This window comes from Megascapheus bottae, chromosome 9, assembly GCF_031878675.1.
Source record: "Megascapheus bottae isolate mThoBot1 chromosome 9, mThoBot2.hap1, whole genome shotgun sequence".
Classification (NCBI taxonomy): domain Eukaryota; kingdom Metazoa; phylum Chordata; class Mammalia; order Rodentia; family Geomyidae; genus Megascapheus; species Megascapheus bottae.
In genome coordinates this window covers 20,822,830-20,844,760 of record NC_143517.1, presented here as the reverse complement: position 1 = coordinate 20,844,760, position 21,931 = coordinate 20,822,830, and the positions used below count along the sequence as shown (strand labels likewise).

Here is a 21,931-nt window from a genome sequence, read left to right as displayed (position 1 = left end):
TACCATAGCATTTGGCTTTCTATGTATTGCATAGAAATCCATTCCAATATATATATAATTAATATATATAAGAGGAGATGGCCCTCATCACATTCCAAACTGCTGTCTCTTGATCTTGGGCTTCCAGCTTCTAGAACTCCCAGCTCTTATAAATTACCCAGTATAGGGTATTCTATAACAACATCCCTGAAGAACTAAGACACCATATCTTTATAATCAAAACAGACCACTGACAAAATTTATAATGGAAAACAGAGCAAAGCCACATTCATTCAAAAGTACTATTTCTTTTCTTTTTCCTCCTCCCCCTCTTTTTTTTTTGTTGTTGTTGGTGGTGGTCGTGGGGCTTGAACTCTGGGCCTGGCTACTGTCCCTGAGCTCTTCAGCTTAAGGCTAGCAGTCTACCACTTGAGCCATGGTGCCAGTTCCGGTTTTATGGTGGTTAATTGGAGATAAAGAGTCTCACAGACTTTTTTTCCAGGCTGGCTTTGAACCACAATCCTCCTATCTCAGCCTCCTGAGTAGCTAGGACTATAGGCATGAGCCACTGGCACCTGGCCTGTTTCTTTCTCATTGAAAACATGAGAAGGGGTATCAAGGTGTAAGAAGTAATACACCTACTACCTCGTGAATGTAACTGCAATCCCTCTGTACATTACCCCGACAATAAAAGATAAAAAAGAAAAAAAAAAGAAACGAAAGTTTCAAAAAAAATCAACAGGATTAGTGAAATCAGAGTGTGTCTATTTGATTTGTTCTTCCTCTTGAGTAGTAGGTAAAAATGGAAAAAGATTCCCTAAACTGTGCATCCACCCATCGCCACTCCCCTTGTGAATAATGTTTTCCATCCACACTTCTCATTAGGGAATATCATTAAACAGCACTTTTAAAGCATCCATCTGTGTATGACGCTGTATAAAATTTCCTATCCTTTCCCCTGCCCCATCTTTTAATATAATATGTGTTTTTGTTGTTCAAAAGCTTGTATTCTACAAAAAAAATTAATGGTAAGAACATAAAACAGATGGGTGAGATGACCTGCTAGTGTCTATGAATTTTAAGATGTGAAATTTACAGCCAATAATAAAATTGAGCACCATTTGATAAGAAAATATTAAGGCATTTAATGAAGAAAAGGAACACATCAATTTTCATCAACAGTTTCTAAAATAAAATTTGAAAATGAAAGACCACAGATGGACTAACAGAAACCCTGAGTTCATGTGAACGGTACCAGATGACACAGTCTTGAAATAAATAATTTGAAAAACAGTGCAAAGGGAAAAAAAATCAAACAAAATTATGGTAGCAACAGTATAAGAGAGAATGTTACTTTGGATCCAGTGATAGAAAATAGTGAAAAAATAAATGTTAGCTATGTTTCCCATTGAAAGGAGCAGCCCAGTGAAGGGTGGTGAAGTTATGAACTTTTTTATTTTCCTTTTTTTCAACTCATCCTCCAAGTTATGCTAGCTTTTCACTGTTCTGCACTTAAGCAAAGAACTGATTCTTCTAGATTTAGAGAGGGTGAGTATTTCCCTTTCACCTTTTCAAGCCTCAAGTAGTCACGATCATAATGTAAGAGCACATTAGCATAAAATAAGCTAATGCCATGGGATTCAGATTTACAGTTTGGATTCTATTTCAGTTTAAGATCAAAATGTCTACAAGGAAGACTTACATTTCCTAGAAGGTAGGGATATTCTTGGATCTGTGTCTGAAAGAGAGCCAAAAGTGATGATGCCATTGTTTTTCTTTAACTTTGTTAAGATTTATCATCTTCATCATCTACAAAATCTCAGCAACAAATGTGCCTGCTGTACATTTAATTCTGATAATGAGACTCCTCATTATTTATCAGATTTCCTGGAGGTGGCATTAGTATCTTTTATTAAAGATAAACTGAGATTCAAAAAAGTAAGGCTCCTGCCCAACATAAATTGATTAATAAGAATTGGATCCAGGATTATCTAAAAATGAAAATCCTAATGTATAAGACTAAGGATTTTCCTCTACTATTAGGATTCTCAGAACACTAAATACAAAAATGGAATCAATATTGAATTATTCTCCTACACAAGAAAAAAGTAATCCCAACTAATCTTTGTAGTACTAACTCTATGCCTGTGTTAACAGGCATGTACAAAATCAGTCATTGTGTGTCATTTTTTTTATAGGTAGAGATGTTAAGATTGGCAACTGTGTTTGAAGTTCTAAGATTGGGAAACTAAATGTAATTTTTAGTGTGTGACTTTTAAAAGTAATGCATTTATCTTAGTATTCAAGATTTATGGTTAGGATAGCTTAGGAAGACTTTTTGAAATGTTCAAAATAAGAAATATTGACAGAATTCATAAAGGTCTAAAGCCTAACTGGGGAAATTAGATCTTTACATTCAATCAATCTTCTATGGGCGAATAAGCAGTAGATGTAGTATCCAAGGCTCCTGAAATTAGGTTCTTCCCTAGGAAATCTCTGTTTCACAGCTCCAAAAATACTACAAGGTATGTTACAGAAATGTTGAATTTGTGCTGCTTGTAGCACATGTTTGGACAGATCAAGACAATATTATTGACTAGCATAATTATTTTACTAGAACTTAGTTGAGGCTTTCTTAAACCACATTGCTGCAAAGAAAGAAAAATTAATATGCAATTCCAAGAAAGGATATAGACATGTTACCTCGTAGGCTTTATGAGATATAACCTTCATGTACAGGAACTGTTTGGAACTGTTTGCCACTGTTTGGAAGTTTAAAAAAAAACTCTTTAAGGTTATTTTTTATAATTTGTTAATTCATCCATAAACAATTTCCTGAGCATCTACTACTATATTCCAAGTGCAAAATGCAAGCAAGATAATGGCTCCTTATTTAAACAAATACAAACAGAAAAACTCATAATTATATTTTACTTCAGTTCTATATATATATTTAGGTTTATTATTACTGAAAACTGAGTATTTTGTTGGGTCTGAATCGAGCCAGAAGACAAGTTTAAGAAGCAGCTTTGTGTGTTCAGTCTTTCCATAAAGCCTAATGAAAATGCTCTACTTAGATCTAGAAGGAAAAAATCAGGATTCCAAATTTAAAGTGGCATTTATCTCCAATGTAAATTAATAATTAATGATAGTCTGATTAATAACATGATTTTATGAACTGAAGACATTTAGCATGAAAGCCCATGGACTCATTTGCTCCAAGCTATTCAGACTAGGAAAAAAGTGAGTCAAAATAGACCATTCCTTCTTAAATATTACTTAACAATCATAGCTCAGAATTTTCCCTTCTAAACATCACATTCTTATCCCAAGACTACCCTATTGGAATATATTTTTATTTGTGAGGAGCAGGGAAAAGAACACAAGAGTCAGACAAATGAGTACTTTCAACTGATCAAAGGCAGCTATAATATTTTTTAAATAATGAATAAGAAAAAATCCAGGTCAATCCTATACTTACACTCTTAACAAAACTAAACTGGAACTATTATAGCAGATAACTCAAAAATTTTTTAATTGGTAGCCATGAGTTATCATTATTTTAGAAGTGTGTGTGTGTGTGTGTGTGTGTGTGTGTGTGTGTGTGTATTTATGAACTGAAGTGGTTTGCGTCTGTTTCATTTTGGTAATCTTGTTTTTTTGTTGTTGTTGTCATTGTTTGTCTTGTTACTGAACTAAATTCACAAAATGGCTTTTGGAAATAAACACAGAGGAAAAGATGCAAAAGTAACTTGTTAAAGGACACAATGGAATGGTTCCGTTTCCTTAAAGGTTTAGAAAGGTAAGTTGACTAGAGGAAGAAAGTCTGAAAGGGAAGATGGGGTTGGGGGAACAAAAAATGGAAACGAGAAGGGCATGAAAATACACTGAAGGCTGTAGTACAAAGATATTTCCAAATGGGTACAATGTTCAAGAAGTAGTACACTCACTACTTCCTGAATGTAACTGTAACCCCTCTATACATCATGATGATGATAAAATTTTAAAAAAGAAAAGAAACAATGAAAAAAAGACATTTGCAAAGATTAAGTTCTCCATTTTTATGCTACATTATAATTTGTACAGCTCATATAAAGAAAGAAATGCCATCAGAAAAGAACAAATTCCTATGGAGAGAAACAAGGGACTGTGCGTTCAAATCCCTTCAGTGGGAAGAACGTGGGAGATATCCGTGCAGGCCAAGTTAAGTCTGGGTTGCCAGGGTTAGCTGTCATGTTCACATATGGTAAATGGGAGGTCAACATTGGTTGTAAATATTCGTTTCTGGAATTAAAGCTGTACGACTTTGGAAACATGGTGTTTTCTAAATTAGTTCATGCTAATAATAGGGTAGACCTGAACTAGCTAGTAAATATTTATTTCTGGAATTAAAACTTCTAACATTTTCTAAATTAGTTCATGCTAAAAATAGTCCAGCTCTACATTACCTAGTATGGTAGCCACTAGCCACACACTGGCTATTTTAATTTCAATTAACCTTAAATAAATTTAGAATTCATTTTCTCATGGTCACACTAACATTCTAAACTCATGTGGCTATTGTGACCCCTGTAATGGAAAGCAGAGATATAACATTCCAGGATCATATTGAGTTCCCCTTATCACAGTAACCCCGTGGGTAGAAGGCTTGCCTACCATGTATTAAAAACTCTGGGTTCCATCCCCAGCACCACACACACACACACACACACACACACACACACACACACACACACACATCATCATCATCATCATCATCATCAAGAAATATTCCTATGTATCTACAAGGCCAACCTGTGTTCTTAAATAAGAAATAAGTTATTAATATGGGTGAGGTAAAAGCTCTATTAGCAGTTTTTCCTTCCCATCTCTACACACAGTTATATAGTTAATTTTCAATATAGTGTCTACTAAGTATCACTGCTGCATTTGTTCACTGTTTGTCCTACCATTTCTGTGCTTCCCTTTACCCTCCCAAAGACAGATACATGAACAGGAAAGTGTGACATTGTTCAAAAAGATATATACTCTTTATCTGACTTATATAACTCTTACTCCTCTGTATATCACCTTTGCAATAACAATAAAACCACAGAAAAATGTTCTTTTGCTATCAATGTTCTGGGATAAACAGCAATATTCAAAATAAATTTGCTATTGGTGATGGCTTAAAGAAAGACTCTGCTGGAAGCATTATGTATACCTAATCTTAACACCACTCACTTGCATTTCCACCAGTTAAACAACCTGAGCTTTACTTACAGACTTTAGTGTCTCCCAGACTATAGGACTCTCCTAGCCCTTGTCAAGAAGAGTTTGAAGAGTACATCATTATAGGTAACTCAAGATCATGCTTTTGCAGTTTATATTTAGAGAAAAATATGAGAGGTCATTTTAGGTAGATAAATGATGTAATCAGACTTGAATTGTTGAAAAAAAGTACAAAATTAATTTAAATATAAGAAAGGAAGCTAAGAGTCCAGTTAATAAGCTATTTTAGTAGTGAAAGGATGAGAAATGAGTTAGTAGTTTGATGATGGTGTAGAAAATAATACCATGCCAGGTGCCAGTGGTTCATTCCTATAATACTAGTTACAGAAGGCTGAGGATTGTGGTACAAAGCCAGCCCAAGCATCAAAGTCCATGACACTCTTATCTCCAATTAATCACCAGAAAACTGGAAGTAGTGCTATGTCTCAAAAAGAATGCTAGCCTTGATAAAAAGAGCTCAGGGGCAGTGTGTAGGCCCTGAGTTCAAGCCCCATGACTGACCAAAAAAAAAAGAAAGAAAGAAAAAAAAATATTGGATCTGAACATTTTCATTCTTTCCTTGAATTAAGGTTTTCACCTAGTTTTCTAAAGAATGGAGATCTAACTGTGTGGACAGCAGGAAACATCTTCAGACCTCTACAAATCATCATTCTGAGCTTGTAGAGGGCTAAATAATCTTAATTCTGCTGGTGTGAATATCCAAGCATTTGCCTGTTCCCAAGCACCCTTTGTCATATTCAGCCAGGAGAGCCTCAATTTCCCTAAAGTCTAAATTTCTGACTACGCAGACTTCCATATAGCCACCTAGGTCAAGTCCCAGAGTATACAGAAATAAACCAGGTGACCGCAAGCCGAGTAGAAAATAATAACAGTATGTCTCAACTGCCTCAACTTAGCACAAATGCCAGAGCCCACAATTAGTCTCTTCTTTTTTCTTACAAGTAAACCCAAAAAGCTATCAACCGTTTGGACCTAGGGCAGACTATAGAGCACATGGATATTCCATGTTTGCTTTCAGCTAGACTGTAAACCCTGGGAGGAAGAGGACTAAGCTCATTTTACCTTGTGACCTAGCAGAGTCACCTCTGAAAAGCGTTTACTAAATGCCTACTGAACACGTTTTTACAAAGTTGGTTATTATCACAAACCAGTGAGACTATGAGAAATAGTAAGAACTATTTTGTTTGTGGGTAAAATTTTTAGAAGAAACAATGAACTTTGGCAATTGTAGGCTAGTGTCCTTGTAGGAGTGAAATACAAACACGGGAACAAAATTGTTGTAAGTGATGAACTATCTCTTTTAGAGGTATCCATTGGCACCTTGAGAAAGGACACTGGGAAAATTCCAGATAATGAGATAGAAAAAATGTCTATAGGAAGAAAGGGATCTAGCAAATTTAGTACTTAGGCCCCAGTATATATGAGCTAGTCTGAAATCCCTTGTGGTTAAGAAATGGTACCTAAAATCTACAAACAGTGACACTCACATTTAATTAGAAATTGTTCCTTGACTGCACTGTAACTGCCATTCTTTATCCCAAAGTACTCAGCCAAGAACCATATAAAAAGTGAAGTGACAGAGAATGTAGCAAGATGTGTCCCACAGGAATAGACAATAAGAGCCTCCTACTGAGTGGTGAGAGCTGCAGAGAACAATGACAAAGGTTCTTCTAAGATACAAATCCAAGTTCTAATAAGGAAATTTTCCCAAATGCCAAACAGGACATCATTAACAATGCCTATCCAGATTTCTTCCACATTATAGGTCAAACACTGTTCTTTTTTCCTTTGTCCAAATGGAAAATTTGAAGGCAGTATTCCAAACTTCTAACATATAGTAGGAGACCTGTCTTTTAGTTCAAGGCTTCTGGGCCATAAAGGACCCGTCATGCTTTAAAATGGGGAGGACTTCACACCACTGTTATTGGAGACAGATTCAATGACTAGGTAGGGTTCAGTTTGTCAGGAGAAGCCAGAACATTCTGAGATATCCTGACTACTACATGTAGTCAGAAAAGCAGATATGGTAGGCAGCTATTTAGCAAAAATATGCTAGAATTGGCTATCCACATGGGAGTTATACGTACAAGGCTTTTTGTAAATAGTTGACCAATGGCTCTTCATCACAAACGTAATAGGAATGAAAATGAGGAGTGTCATTTCTTGCATGTGCCTTCTCGATATTCACTTTCTTTCACAATGGCCAGCCGGAGGACAAGTATTCTATTTGATTTTTTAGAGTAGATAGAAAAAGTCTGGGGTCAGGGCCAGGAGTTTGGCCTAATGGTAGAGTGCTTCCTAGCATGCACAAAGACCTGGGTTCGATTCCTTGGTGCCACATACATAGAAAAGCTGGAAGTGGTGCTGGGGCTAAGTGGTGAAGCTCTAGCCTTGAGAAAGTTCAAGGACAGGGCTCAGGCCCTGAGCTCAAGCCCAGGACTGGCAAAAAAAGTCTGAGGTCCCAAATCATTGTAATAAAACACATATATACCGGACCCACATGTAAGTAAAAAAAATAAATGTCTATTAGCCACTGAAATACTGAAGTCTATTACAGAAGCTCAAGTTAGTTCAAGACAGTGATGGCTAAAGAAAAATAGGAGAGACTACTGCTTGCTATTATGTGTCAGGAACAAGAACCCTATGAGGCACTTAGATATAAATATTTGCCATCAGGAATCCAAAGTCTCTTTTCTTTCTCCACTATCTTTGTTGACGTTCTAGAACTTGCCTTGCTTGTATTCTATAGTAGACTCTCAACTAATCTTCCAAGCATCAATCTTTTCTCTTATAGACCACCCACTTCCTCTAGTTCAGAGGTTATTTGGACAAAATCCAAATGACTCAGAATAGTATCAAATCTAAGTCTTCCAAATCTAATTTATGATCATCTTTTTCAACCTCCTCTCCTATCACTATCCTACAAATGCTTATGCTGAGACCCATCACCGGGCCAGCTCTTTTTCCTGACATTGCTTTGCAAACACTATTTTCTCTCCCTAGAATGCACTGCCTGTCTTTTCCACCTGGAGAATGCTTACTCATCTTTTAAAAATGAGATTAGATGTCACTTCATCTGTGAAGTCTTGTCTGACACTCCCACGTAGAAAATGAAACTCTGACATTCATGATCAGATTATCTCTATCAGCCAGCCATACATAGCATGTCTACTATTAGGATATCTCAGAATGTTCTGATACCTTTGTAGTTTGATTTTGCTGCCTTTTACCTAGTTTTTTGCTCAGCCTCTAAATATATCTTCCTAAAGACATAGAGAATACTGCCTTTTCCATACAGGTACAAATTAGAACAGCACTGGCTTTCTTTCAGTGGAAAATGGTAACTATAATCCATATCACTGATTTAGATTAGTTAACTCATTCCCTTTGGAGTTTTCCAAAGTTGTAAAGTACTGGAAGGGCTGGCCTTAGGACTGTAAGGAAGACTTGTAGGTGCACACATCCTGCCTCCTTCATAATTTTCACACATCTCATTAAACACATATGTAAATGAAAACTGGCTCTCAGTTACCTGTGGCTTGTTTCTAACCCTATTCTATGAAACAATTTTTTTACATTAGAATTTTCTAGGATGGTCAGTACTATATTTAGAACTTCACCAAGATTTATTCACCACCTTGGCACATATGTTACCTGTACTAGTGCTATTGAACTGATTCACTACCATAGCACACCCACCTGTTTGCAAATGTAGCTGTCACCCCAATGGATATATTTATTTCATTCTCATTTCAAAATGCCATATACACAAAAATGTCATCAATTATTCAACAGAATACTATCTTCGTATCCAAATTTATTTTTATCCTATCTAAACATGCATTTTTAGTAGAAAACATATGTTTCATTGCATCCTTTAGTGTAGCTATACTTCAGTGCATGCATATTCATATACCTAGTATTTCATTTCTCTAAAGCTTCTTGTATTTTTCCTATTACACAGAGGGAATTTATATGGATTTAAAAATATTATTTGTACACATAGATATAATGCCCATAAATATTACTTCAAGAAAGTAAAATGGATTTTTACAAAATACAGCTTATAAAACAGAGGGCCCTAGACCTGGCTGAATTCAGAATCATGGCTCTAAATATATACAACTTGAAGCAACTGTATTTTCCTACTCTAGGGATCTTTTTGTTATGCAACCACTCAACCGAACTGCCATGCTACCAATAACATTTATAGTTTTTTGTCAGGATTTGTTTATTCTATGCCTATAGACTTCAAGTATATGATGCTTTGTTCATATTTATGCTCCCTAACAACTAGCTGAGGGCTTGGCACAAAGGAAATCATGAGATCTCTTTAGGATGAAATACTAAATGAGAATCTTAAGGGGATATTCAGTTCCTGGCTCTCAGGATAGAACTCTGAATCAATTATTCAACATTTTGCCAATCTAATAAAGCTTTCTTCATTCTGCCTAACAGCAGAGTTCCTTGTGTTTAATTCTGGCCGTTCTCCCTCCTCCTTGTGGACTTGGTCAGTATTGCATCCACGTCTGTATCTATAGGCAACTTCACACATGAGTCACAATGCACATTATTTCAGTATCACCAACTCCTAGGAATTTTGTCACACATACTGGTCAGGGGTTTGTGTACTAAGAATTATGCACTTTAGATATATCATTGATTAGACAAGTTTGGCAAAATTGGTGTGGGTACCTCAATCTCATGCAATGTCTTGTTTTACTTGGAAGTATATGTGAGTTCTGAAGTGAATTTTTCTAACTACAAGACAATGGTAAATCAAAGGTTGGTTAGACGATATCTCCTAGCCTATGGGGTTTAATAGCCATGTAAAAATGAAGTGTTAGTCAATCGGCTATAGCTAGACAGCTGATGGTAGGGCATCCAGCAAAATCATTTTATCTTGAAATTTTCATCTAGATGGTATGTTTAGGAAATAGCTATTAAGCAAGAAATTGGAATATTACATAAGTTTATTAATAAAAATTCCAAAGTATGATTTAAGAGCAGCTTTCCTCTTAATAAAATAAAATGCATTCTATAAATACACTTATAAGTAAATCTGTTAAGATCTTACATTTCACTTTCCATTAAATATTAGGATATATTTTATAAAGTAAAACTGAAGGCATGTATAAAAGTATATCTTCTTTCAAGACATGCATGTATAATTCAAAAATACAAAACTATGTTTTATTAAAAATTTATAAAAATGATACATGAAAAACTATGATCAAAAACTCATCAGAGATCCTCTTTTCTTTTACTTTTAACGGTCACTGTAAATATAACACCTTTCAGGAAATCCCTCTCAAGTTTTAAAAATCTGCCTCTACTAACTTGGTTTATTTCGAATTCATGTGATATTTGGGAAGATTTCTCCCATTTAAAAAAAAATATCCAAATATCTGACTAACCTTTTCCATCATGCCCTCCTTTATTGATAGTAGAAATGGTTAATACCTTTTCTTCTTATGGGACCTTCCATCTTAATACTTCCTAACTTCACACTGTTCTGAAACCCATAATACCTGGGCTTATCAGGACTTTACTGTTTACTTCCTATGTGACTTTAAACATACCAAGGAAAGCCCCTTGTCATCAGTCTTGCTGTCTATATAATACAAGGCACTAGTGGTAACTTCTTCACTGGGTAAGTATGAGGAAAAATGAAACAAAACATTGATATTTGTAAAAATGCTTTAAAAAGTAAGTGGCTCAAGTATTTGCTTGTTAGAATTATTATTATGTTTATAAAAGTAAAATAATATAGGATCCGGGAGCATGGCCTAGTGGTAGAATACTTGCCTAGCATGCAAGAAAACCTGGGTTCAATTCCTTGGTATCACAAACAGAGAAAAAGCCAGATGTGTTGCTATGGCTCAAACGGTAGAGCTCTAGCCTTGAGAAAATTCAAAGACAGTGCTCAGGTTCTGAGTTCAAGTCCTAGGACTGGCAAAAAAAGTAAACTGATAAATTATAATACTTTTAGAATTTATTTTAAAACTAAAATGAAATATTTTACTAAAACTTAATGTTGTTTTGAACAATTCCAAAATGAATAGCTAATGACAAATTTTCATAATCTTTTCATCAATTTCTCTTAATTCGTTAAGTATGAAATTGTTAAAGGCAGCTCTCTACATGTCAAAAACCTCTCATTTTTTGATTCTTACTGTGATTCTTCAGTTAGCAAGTTAGAGGGCTTTTTGTTGGATTTTCAGGAGAGATTCTTGGTTGTGGAGGGTCTTGGGAGCAAGAATTGTCCTTGCTTTTGGTATTTGTCAAGCACACTTCATATACATAATAAAGGAATTAATGAATGAGTTAGTGAATGGCTTCATTATATTAAATCAGCTACTAAAAATTGGTACAATTTAGTCTATGGGGACTGGCACTTTTAAAGACAATACAGGAAGGTTTGGCTTTCACAGGCCAATGGGGCTCCTGGTTTCACATATTTGACTTTGTGCATTATACCTTACACTTGAAGTGAAGAACTGGGGAGGGAGGGAAGAACTGTGAAAATATGTATGTATCTATGAAGCCCAGGAAGGAAATAAGCAATAAAAAGAATGGTCTGCAGATATAGACTATTAAAATACTTGTAGTATGTGACTGCAAATTTTAAGACTGCTCTGCTCTATAAAGTTTATTTTATCATTTCAGTAATAATGGGCCATAAAGTCTTAGCTATAAAAATAATGCTCAAAACTTCTAAAAAGAAATCTCACATATAGGACATCTGTATTCTCTATTCTTCCCCAGCCTATGAGAAACAACAGAAATCAAATGCCACTTGATGAATAAAAATTCTTAAATAATATTATAATCTGAAAGAGATAAAATGTCTTAAGCTGATGGATTTTTCTCTTGAAATTCACTTGAAATTTCCTATCAACTGTAGGAATTTTCCTTAGAAATCAATCTTTAAGGCAGAACACATTGCAAAGATGTACCTACTTTCTTACCAAGGAAACTATGAAATATATTTTATAGGTTTCCTAGGTTTTTATGTTACTTACTTTCATAATATATATGCATGCATATTGTTCTCTGTAGGATAGCATTTAAAAATGCCAAAATATATTCAAAAAAGAAAACCCTTTTTAGTACTCATAGACTAATGGACATTTACAGACATGTGAGAAAGTATACAAATAAAAAAAAGAAACCTGACTAGGCATGTTGTTAAGTTGCCAGAAAAGTAACTACACTCATATCCTGACATTTCATTCTTTCCTAGTCTTCATTGTTATCACAATACTGAAAATCGTAAGGGTAAGTTGCGTACAGCTAACAACAATGAAGTTTTTAAAAGTCAGAAAGAAAGCAGTGAATAAAGCACTTCATGTTAATGTTCAATGAACAAATATGCTTGGAACACTGAATTCCAAGTTTTGGAGAAAAGTGAATCTGCAAGAAGAAAAGAAAGAGAGGTGATAGGAACCGCAGATGTGAGAGCAGGGCGCCCAGTGGCAGGCTGTAGTTACTTTTTGGAGTCGAGTGTGGGTGTGTGTATGACAGATATTTGGGAACACTATCATGGAAAGGGAAGGAGGAAGGTTGATGAAGGAAGAAAATAAAGGAAACTTTCAAAGAACTCATTCCTTCCTCCTGTCTATCAGACAGACTCTGGATTTTGATGACCAACTGTTCCGAAAACAGTGGCAACTCGGTGAGGCAGGGAATCACATGATTTGCTTTTTCTTTTTTGGTGGTGTAGAGGCATATTAACTCTTCTAGGTAACAAGTCTACTTTTCATTTGGGGGGGGGGGATGAGGGACAGTTATTTATGTGTTGCACCTTCAATATTCTCAGAAAACCTGAAGACAAAGAAAAAAGCAATGTATTCACTACCTACATTAAAACACCAATTGAATGCAACATAAACAAATCATATGCTAAAATTGCTGACGGCTTGAGTTCTGGTTAATCATGAACCAAGAATGCTCTAGACTATGTATTTATAGGAGTCACTCATGCTTTACAAATTATGGATAACTTTATATATTTAAACACACACACACACACACACACACAAAGAGTGAAACAGATAAAAACTTTACCCTGCATATGTACATATAATTTTTAGGTGTCACTTTCTCCAAAATCTTTCCTGTAAACCCTTCAACTCTGACAGGTAAGACTTAACGCTTTTTACAGAAATCCATCTTTTGCTTGTTCTGTGAAATGTAACATATTGCTTCCTGTTTATAAATAAGTAAAACAAGAAACCTCTGTCCCACACAATACTGCATGATTAAAAAATAATAACACTAAATGGTTTCCTTTTTCTTTCACCTGAGCTTAAAAAAAATCAGATTCTCAGCCAAATCCCCAAACCAATCAATGCTAAAATGGAAATGTGAAATGCTACTTAAAATATTGACATTGCATAACTTGATTGGAAGGGATTTTGAACCCGCAGGAAATGAACCCCCCGGTGTGCATCTGCGCCTACCAAACATTGCTTACATTAGTGTTGTCGTTATTGTACATCGCTTAACACACGTGCAGTCATAAATGTTGCATGCAATTAGCATGCTTTTGCATATTTCACACTATTTTTTATGAATGGACACACATACAGGTTCATAATTCCAGAAAATGGATGGCAACCCACTATCTTGGGGGGAGAGGGAGGTCACTGAGCACTGGAAGCAAATAAAGAGCTAACTGGTGGGTGTCTTTTGGTGCCTTTCAAGGCAACTGAATTGTCAAGTCCCCTTAGCAGGGAACTCGCTCCTGGGAGACCTGATGAATCCTCTAGAGAAGCTTTCTACAAAACAGAGACAGAGACCATCAGGGGTGAGGAATTAAAAAGTACCCAAGTCTCTGTGTCCTGATCCCCCGCCTCCCTCCCCAGTCCCTCCACCGGGAGACAGCGTCCTCCCTAAACCCCATCCACAAGTGTGTGCATGTGAGTGTGGCATTTACCAAACAAACGAACAGAAGGCAAACCACACAGCGCATCTCCTAGAAACAACCTCCTTTCCCATCCCTTCCCGGCCAGGCTGGCTGGAAAGCCTTCCCCGGGGCTAACCCTTGGCGACGGCGCCTTTCCCACGGGGTAGGAGCCTGGCACGCACAGCCCTGGCCGGGGCTAAGTCAGCTCGGGGTGTAAGTCCGCCCGGTGCCATATGGCACTTGACAATTCCTTCAGCCACTCAAGTGTGGGCTGGGGCTGCGGCCAAGGTGCATTCGGAAAGGAAGACCCCCCTGGGGGGGAAAGCAGCAGACCCCCCTCCCCCCCTCCCCACTTACCTAGCTCCCACAGACCCCGCTCAGCGGGCGGCACGGGCTCGGGCACCACAAAGGGCTGGGGGGTTCCCCCGCTCGCTGCCTGCGAAGGTCCCCTTCGCCAATGGCGTGTCGCTGGAGGTCCCCCTCCCCTACCCGGAGAGGAGGGTCTCCCCGGCTGGCTGGAGCTCCCGGAGGCTTTCCCTCGCTCTCTCTTCACATCCCAGACTGATTCGAGTAGCCGGGTTCAAAGAGGCGGCGGCGGGAGGGAGCTAAGGCATCCTTCAAAAAGAACAATAAATCTTCACGGATCTTCACCCCCGTTCCCGGTTCGGGGGAGGGAGGGGGTCCCCATCCCCCGGCTGCCGGCCGCCGCCGCCCAGACTAGAAAGGGTTGGAGTAGAGGAGGAGGAAAAGAAAAAAAAAAAAAAAAAAAAACAACCAACAATCGAGCGGGGCTGAGCTCGCCCGCGCCGGCCCGGAGTTGCCGATCGCTCCGGGCTGCCCGCGGCTCGGCGGCGGCCGGCGGGGGCGGCGGGCGCTGGGTGCTTGGTGGGTGTGTGTCTGTGCCAGAGCCGCGAGAGGCTGCGCGCGGGAGGCGAGGCGGGGCGCGCGGGGAGGCGAGGCGGGGCGCGCGGGGGCGCCGCTCCCCCGCCCCGCAGCTCGCCAGCCCGGCGCGCGCACTCGCTCGCCCGCCGCCCGCCCGCCCGCCCGCGGCCACCCCAACCTCCCGCTCCGCCTCTCGTGCTCCGCGCACCCGCGAGGCTGGAGCCGCTACAGCCGCCGCCTCCTTCTGCTGTCTCCACCTCCTCCTCCTCTTCTTCCCCCTCCCGGGCAATCGAGGCTGTAGGGTTGATCCCGCGGAGCTGCACGGACAGCCCAGGCGCCTCGGGGGATGCCGGAGCTCGGTCTCGCGGTGCCCAGGGCGCGGCCGGACACGGGCACCGCCCACACCTCCTTGGGCGCCTCCCTCTTTCCCCGCGCTTCCTCGGGCCCCGCGGGGCTCCGCACCCACCTGCTTGGTTCCGAGGCTCCCACCGGGTTGCACCCCCGCCACGGGGTCCACAGCCCCCATGGCTGCCGCGCTCCCGGCGATGGGGAAAGCCCTGGGACGCCCCGCCGAGACGCTCCTAGGGTTTCGCGGGATTCCCTCGTCCCTGGTCCCTTCTGTTCCGAGATCTTGAGATCTTCAGGCTGCCAGATCCCCCCCTTACAGGACGGAGACCCTGAGCTCCCGGGCTCGGCCACAGGGAACTGGGGTGATGGTAGAGGGTTCCTGGATGACCCCCCCCCCACACACACACCCCAAAAGAAGCTAAGGGTAAACTAGCAGCGCAGCGCAGACTAGATCTGACTTTCCTCCAGGAACCTCCGGCTCCGCTTGAGGGCTGGCAGGAGTTAGCCCCTGAGTAACCCTGCCTTCCTGGGGTTCAAGGCAGAGCTGAGTCCATGGGTGACTCGTTTCCCACGGGGGCGCTCTTCATACTCAGCTTGCTTTGGCTGTCTGCTTACCAGCTGGAATACTAGACAAGTTCTTTCTTATCAGGATGGAAAGGGGTGGATGCAGAGTGGGGAACTTCAACAATCTCGCCTGGCCCTGCAGGTTGGTGACTCAGCTGCTCCTTCCTAGAGGAAGCTAGCCCAGTCACATAGCTGACAGGAGAACAAATAACATAGCTTAAAACACCCTATCAAACAAACAAACAAAAATGCAGTCCAGGAGAATGTATTTGAATGCACTGCTGCAACCTCAGAATTCTTTAGGCCAAGAAAGATGGCCATAAAGGAAGATTTAAACACACTTTAAAATCTGTTTCTTATTCATCCTTGCTTTTTTTTTTTAATCCCGTTGTGCACTGGGAAGCAATATCCTCATAGATTATCTACACCTTGGGATCCTGCCCTCTTATCTTGTGCTGAGCGTCCACATGAGGTGGAATGGTTAGCATGGGAACGGACCATCTGTCACCATTTCACGCCAGCAAGACCCTGCCTCAGCTCTCTTCTCATCTCAGGGCTTCTTAAGTATAAAAGGGAGAATATGCCCACATTCTCTAGCCTTTATTGCAATTCTGGCCTGTGTTCAAGTTCTAGCTTCCATTTTCCACAGACCTACAGGAAATGCATTCCCTCATCTCTAGTCTCTCCACTCTCCCATGCGGTTTATACAATCTCAGCAGATGACTCTTCCCTGAGCACAATAAAAAAAAGAAAAACATCTACCTATCTGCAAATATTTCCCATTCCCTACCAGGAAATGTCATTGCATATGTGTGTCTCTTCTGGAAGACTATTTCCCAGGTTCCAACAGATAGGGGTCCCTGGAGGCCCACTTCAAACTCTGCCTCTTCCATGATCTGCTCCTTTGTGACACCAGAAACTCATTGTTCCAGCTCTCTTTAAAAGACTCATGTTACTCCTCTTACTGAACAGATATACTTCCTATACACAAATATTACCATTATAAACATTGGGTTTCTTCAGAAGTGATTTTTTATTGTTTGTTTTCTTTAACATCTACCCAAGGCTATCCGTACATTTTCAGAGAATAAATACGTACTCATCCAATGGGCATAATTATTTTGCAGCTTGTGTCAGTCAATGTTTGTTAGTGGAATCGAAGTTACAAAACATTCTAAGTCTGGAAAGATACTTATCATTAATTTGGATATGCCTAAATTTAAATAAGTTTAGAGACTGTGAAAAAATCCTTTTATTATCCCAACATCAATATTATTGATTGCCCTAGTAAAATTTTAATTATAGACAAGAATTTACTTTAAAATATTTACATTACATTTCCATTAGATTTGAGAAATCTGGATATATTTGCTCATCAAATAAGTGGCCATTGGTCCTTAGTTTAATTATCTACTGAATAAAATATTCTCATTACTAATAGACAAGATAGGAGGGAAAGCTGTTTTTGAAGCCTGAGTTGTGTCTGCAAGCATGCAATGATAAAAAGTATTTCTGGGAGAACAAAAAAAGTGTGATTCTGCTTACTATATTACTAGTATAAATGGGTTATCAAGAACAACTCACTGTTGGCTGGAGTTTGATTTCTTTGCATATACACCTTTAATTCCAAATTTCACAGAGATTCTTGTGTTTGTTATCATATATATACCTATATGTGTATATGCATATATGTTGTAAAGGTGATGAAAGGCTTTTTTTCCTCAAAGGAAAAATTTAAATAATATAACTGAAAAGTCAGACATGTTTTCATATTGCTTATTTTATAGTTTTTAAATCTTCACCGAGATATATAGAAATGTTCCTTTTGTTTACATTTCAATTTTCTCAAATTCATCTAATAGTAGAGGAAAACAAGGGGTAAAATGACCATTTAGTATGTCAAAATGCTTTCCTCATAAAGCCTGCTACAATAAACAACTGTAATAATCTGAGAACTGAAGTTTAACCAGAAATACCCTTATGCATATCAGTAGATATAATTTAAATGAAAAATGTGTTCTCTTATACCTCATAATGCTCTTTTATACATGTATATGCAATATTAAGCATAATAGGTTCTTAGGGTTTTGCTGTTGTCAAATGTAGAATTTCAAAATAGTATAATCTCAATAACATTATTACTAACCAAACTTTAATTTATCAAGTGGAATTTACATTGGCAAGTTGTTTTACTGAATCTGAATAGATTTGAATAAAGTAGTAAAGGCTAGAGGATGAATGCATTTTTAAAATGTTATAAACATAAAAGTAGTAATGTGCAACTTTTAGAGAACAAAGAAAGAGAATGTGGCATTGCTTTGTGCCTGAGCATCTGGAGTTCAAGTCCCAGCCTGGGCTACATAGTAAGATTCCGTCTCACAGAAAAATATCACATGGAAGGAAGTTTGTGACACATTGAGTAAAGCAAAACAGAAATAAAAGAAATTCCAAAAGATGAATATTTAAACACAATCATGTAAATGTATATGAGAGTATATAGGTATGTTCATTTAAGAAAACTACATATTAACAAGCTAATACATTTACCTCTGAATTGCAAGGCATTTCTGGTTATACCAAAGGTTGAGTTGATATTAATTTTCTTCATAGATCAGTAAATGAGTGTATTAGTGCTCTTTCATAAACCAGTTTACTCATGTATTGTGACTACATTTCAAACTAAAAAGTACGGGCAAATACTAGCATAATTTAGATTTTTTATTGTCATGCAAGAAAACCTGAAGAGTAATTAGTAGTAGAATGTTTTTCAAGCTTTTAGTATCTTTTATTTTTGCTATCTATAGGAAAGTGTAAGGAAGTTTCAGCAATTCTGAGTAGTACAAAATCTTAGCAGCCACTGAAATTCTGCACTCACATATTTCAGTGAAGGCTTGAAAACAAATGGGCTACCTGTAAGGCCTCCGTTGTGGAGATAAATGCTATCTCATTGGTTGTCTGGATTTGTTGAGACAGATTTGGCTGTCTTTTGAAGATTTAAGGCAAGAGATAAGCTCCAGACTGAATGCACTTGTCTTTTTAAACAGTTCTATTCTGAGCATAAACTTTTTGAAACATGCCAGTGTAATAGCATGGATACAAATCCTATGTTTGAATTCATCCTTAAATCCCCTTCCTAATAACATCAGTGTCTACGCAGCCTATTTTTGTTTTTAGGAACCATAAGGTTTTGGATGAAGAGATTCTGGGACCAATAAATTAGAATGTTTGGGGGTTTTTTGTAGTTGTTTGCAAATTCCAATGTTTTTATTCAAACCTAAACCCTAATATCCTTTCCACCCTTCACCCCCTCACCCAACAGTTGGTTTTAAAAGGAAAATATCAGTTAAGACAGATTATGTCACTGGAGGAACCTTTAAAGACTCATTTGGCCTCGAGGCAAGACTGCACTCAGAGTAGAGATCACAATCTACTTCTGTAAAAATCTCCCAAGTGTTTTTGAGATGGTTAATAATAATAAATGAGATAAGAGAATCCAGTTGGCATGGTCATATGGGCACCAACTGTGGTTCCTTCTCCATTAGGTGTCAGCCATTTTGCAGAACAAAGCTGACTATGTTTAATAAACCCTATTTGGAGAAGCAAAGTATTGTGTCCCTTTCAGAACATGTACTTCTATTTATTGTCTGTCAGCATGCTTGGGCACGTGTGTTACTTTTATACCACTGCATGCAGACCCTTTGACGAGTTGAATGGTGGTTAAGTTCCAGCTGTTACTTCACCTGTGCTAACATAGGGGCAAATACCCCTTTGAAATTTGAATCTAAGGCACTGAAATTGTTTGCAAAACAATGAAACATTTGAAATACTAACATTTGAAATGTTAGTTCTGTTTATTAAATGCCTAAAAAGAAAAACTAGTGCGCTGTGTGTATGTGTTATGTGTGTTCTGGTACTAGTTTGAACTCAGGGCCTGGGTGCTACTAGCACCCATTAGCTTCTTCAATTAAGGCTGATGCTCTACAATGTGAGCAATATCTGGTCTTTTTTTTTTCTGAAAAATTTTTAGCAGGAAAATAGCCTGAAAGTGATGATGTCTCCTGACTTTTTCTTTTTAATTTAAATTTTATTATCAGTGTGATGTATTGGGGGTTACAGTTACATTCATAAGGTAATGAGTACATTACTTCTTGAACATTGTTACCCCTCCACTTTCCCTCTTCCCATCCCCCTTTCCAAGCTGCAAAGTTCATTTCAAACATACTGTCTTGTGAGTGTCGCTGTTACACTGGTTCATCCTTTCTCCGTTGTTTCATCATCTTGTTTTCCCCCTTCTCTTCCCTGATTCAAAGAAGCAAATAAATGTATATCCAATATAACAGGTATCACAGTCAGATACAGCAGCAATCGAAGATAAACCATAAAGGAGAGAAAAAAGAAAAAAACAGAATAAAGAAATAAGTTCACATAGTACATTAAAAAACAATGTTTTTTTAAAAAAAATTACTTAGTATGTGAAATTTAGTACATTACTTGGAGCATGGTAAAACAAATATTGGATTCCAAATCAGAGCTGGGTGCCATATTTATATATGTGTGCTGACAGTACCGGATAAAATTAACCATATATTATTGCATGTATATTAGGCTACATTCTTTATTGATCTTGAGTTAATTTTTACAGTAGCCCTATGGTAGATACTGTTGTCATTATTCATTTAAAGAACATAGACGTAACTTAACTAGCCTAAATTTTAACTTACCCAAGATCCTACTGCTAAACGGCTGAATTAGAATTTGACCTAAACAGTGGGCTTTCTTGCCCCTAGGTTGATGACTTCTTTCTGCCTACTTCACTAGTATAATAACCTGGCAGGTTTAGCTGCCAAATTGCTTTTGTCTTTATAAAAATGCGTAAGTTGCTTGACCACCTGTGAGTGGTTACGACCACCTGTGTGTGGTTTCTTATTGGTGACTCTCACCTGTGTGTGGTGTTTGATTCCCCCCCCCCTTTTTTTTTGAGCTCAGGGCCTGAGCCCTGTCCTTGAACTTTCTCAAGGCTAGAGGTCTACCACTTGAGCCTCAGCACCACTTCCAGCTTTTTACTATGCATGTGGTACCTAGGAATCTAACTCAGGTCTTTGTGCATGCTAGGCAAGCACTCTACCACTAGGCCAAATGTCCCGGCCCAGTGTTTGACATTTAAAAGCTCATCCCCACTAAAGGTAGGGTCTGCTCTCTGTCAGCCCAAAGGTGGAGAGTAGCTTCACGCAGCTATTAAACTGATTCGTAGCTCGGGTCACTGAGTGCTGGTGATTCTATTTTGGGGGGGGTTCAGAGCCCCCCAGATGGCTGGGATATTACAGCTAGATTGCCTCAAGTGCCTAAAAAAGGTGGGAAATATAGAAAATATTATTTCTAAGTTTTGAGAGTGAAATTTGTTTAAGGAAAATGTGGCACTTGCAGAACACATCTACCTAAAGGGAAAAAAGAATTGCTGTGTGTAGATCAGTGCTCATCCACCTACAGGGCCTTCCCGGTGTCTGTAGGGCAGTGGTTTGTTGGCTTGAGCTGACAAAAAGCTGGTGCTTTTAGAATAGGGTATGTTGCCAAAGCCTCAGGTGAAGACTTCCAGACATAATCTGGAAAGGTACCTTTGTGGATCGTTGTTGACCCTACAAGTACTAAACAACTTCATACTTTGTAGTACTAAACAATTTCTGCCAAGCTCTTAGGAAATAACAACAAATTTAAAGCACCTTCTGTGCTAGGACAAGAAGGGACTGGAATCATTACCAACAACAGTGGAAGAGCAATCAGCCACAAGTTAAAGAAACAAAAAGCTGCTTTCCAAATATAAGGAAACTTGTTTTCAGCCCCAGACTTCACACCATTGCAAACAAAAAGCAGATTTATTGATATATCCCTTCTGGCCTGAGGAGGACCTTGTCTCAGTAAAGGCAAGATCAGAGCCATGACAAGCAAGATTAAGTCAGCTACCCAAAGTCTTCACAATCT

The 21,931-nt window shown here is 38.6% G+C and overlaps 1 protein-coding gene across 1 annotated transcript in view; it reads right to left on the bottom strand.

Annotated features, from left to right (window-relative positions):
* The window catches only part of Kcnb2 (potassium voltage-gated channel subfamily B member 2), a 403,940-nt gene extending 388,900 nt beyond the window's left edge, over positions 1–15,040 (bottom strand). The window contains exon 1 of the mRNA XM_090338945.1: positions 14,519–15,040. The gene's annotated coding sequence lies outside the window, so the exon portion shown is untranslated. The remainder of the gene's footprint in view (positions 1–14,518) is intronic.
* Between the last annotated feature and the right edge of the window lie 6,891 nt (positions 15,041–21,931).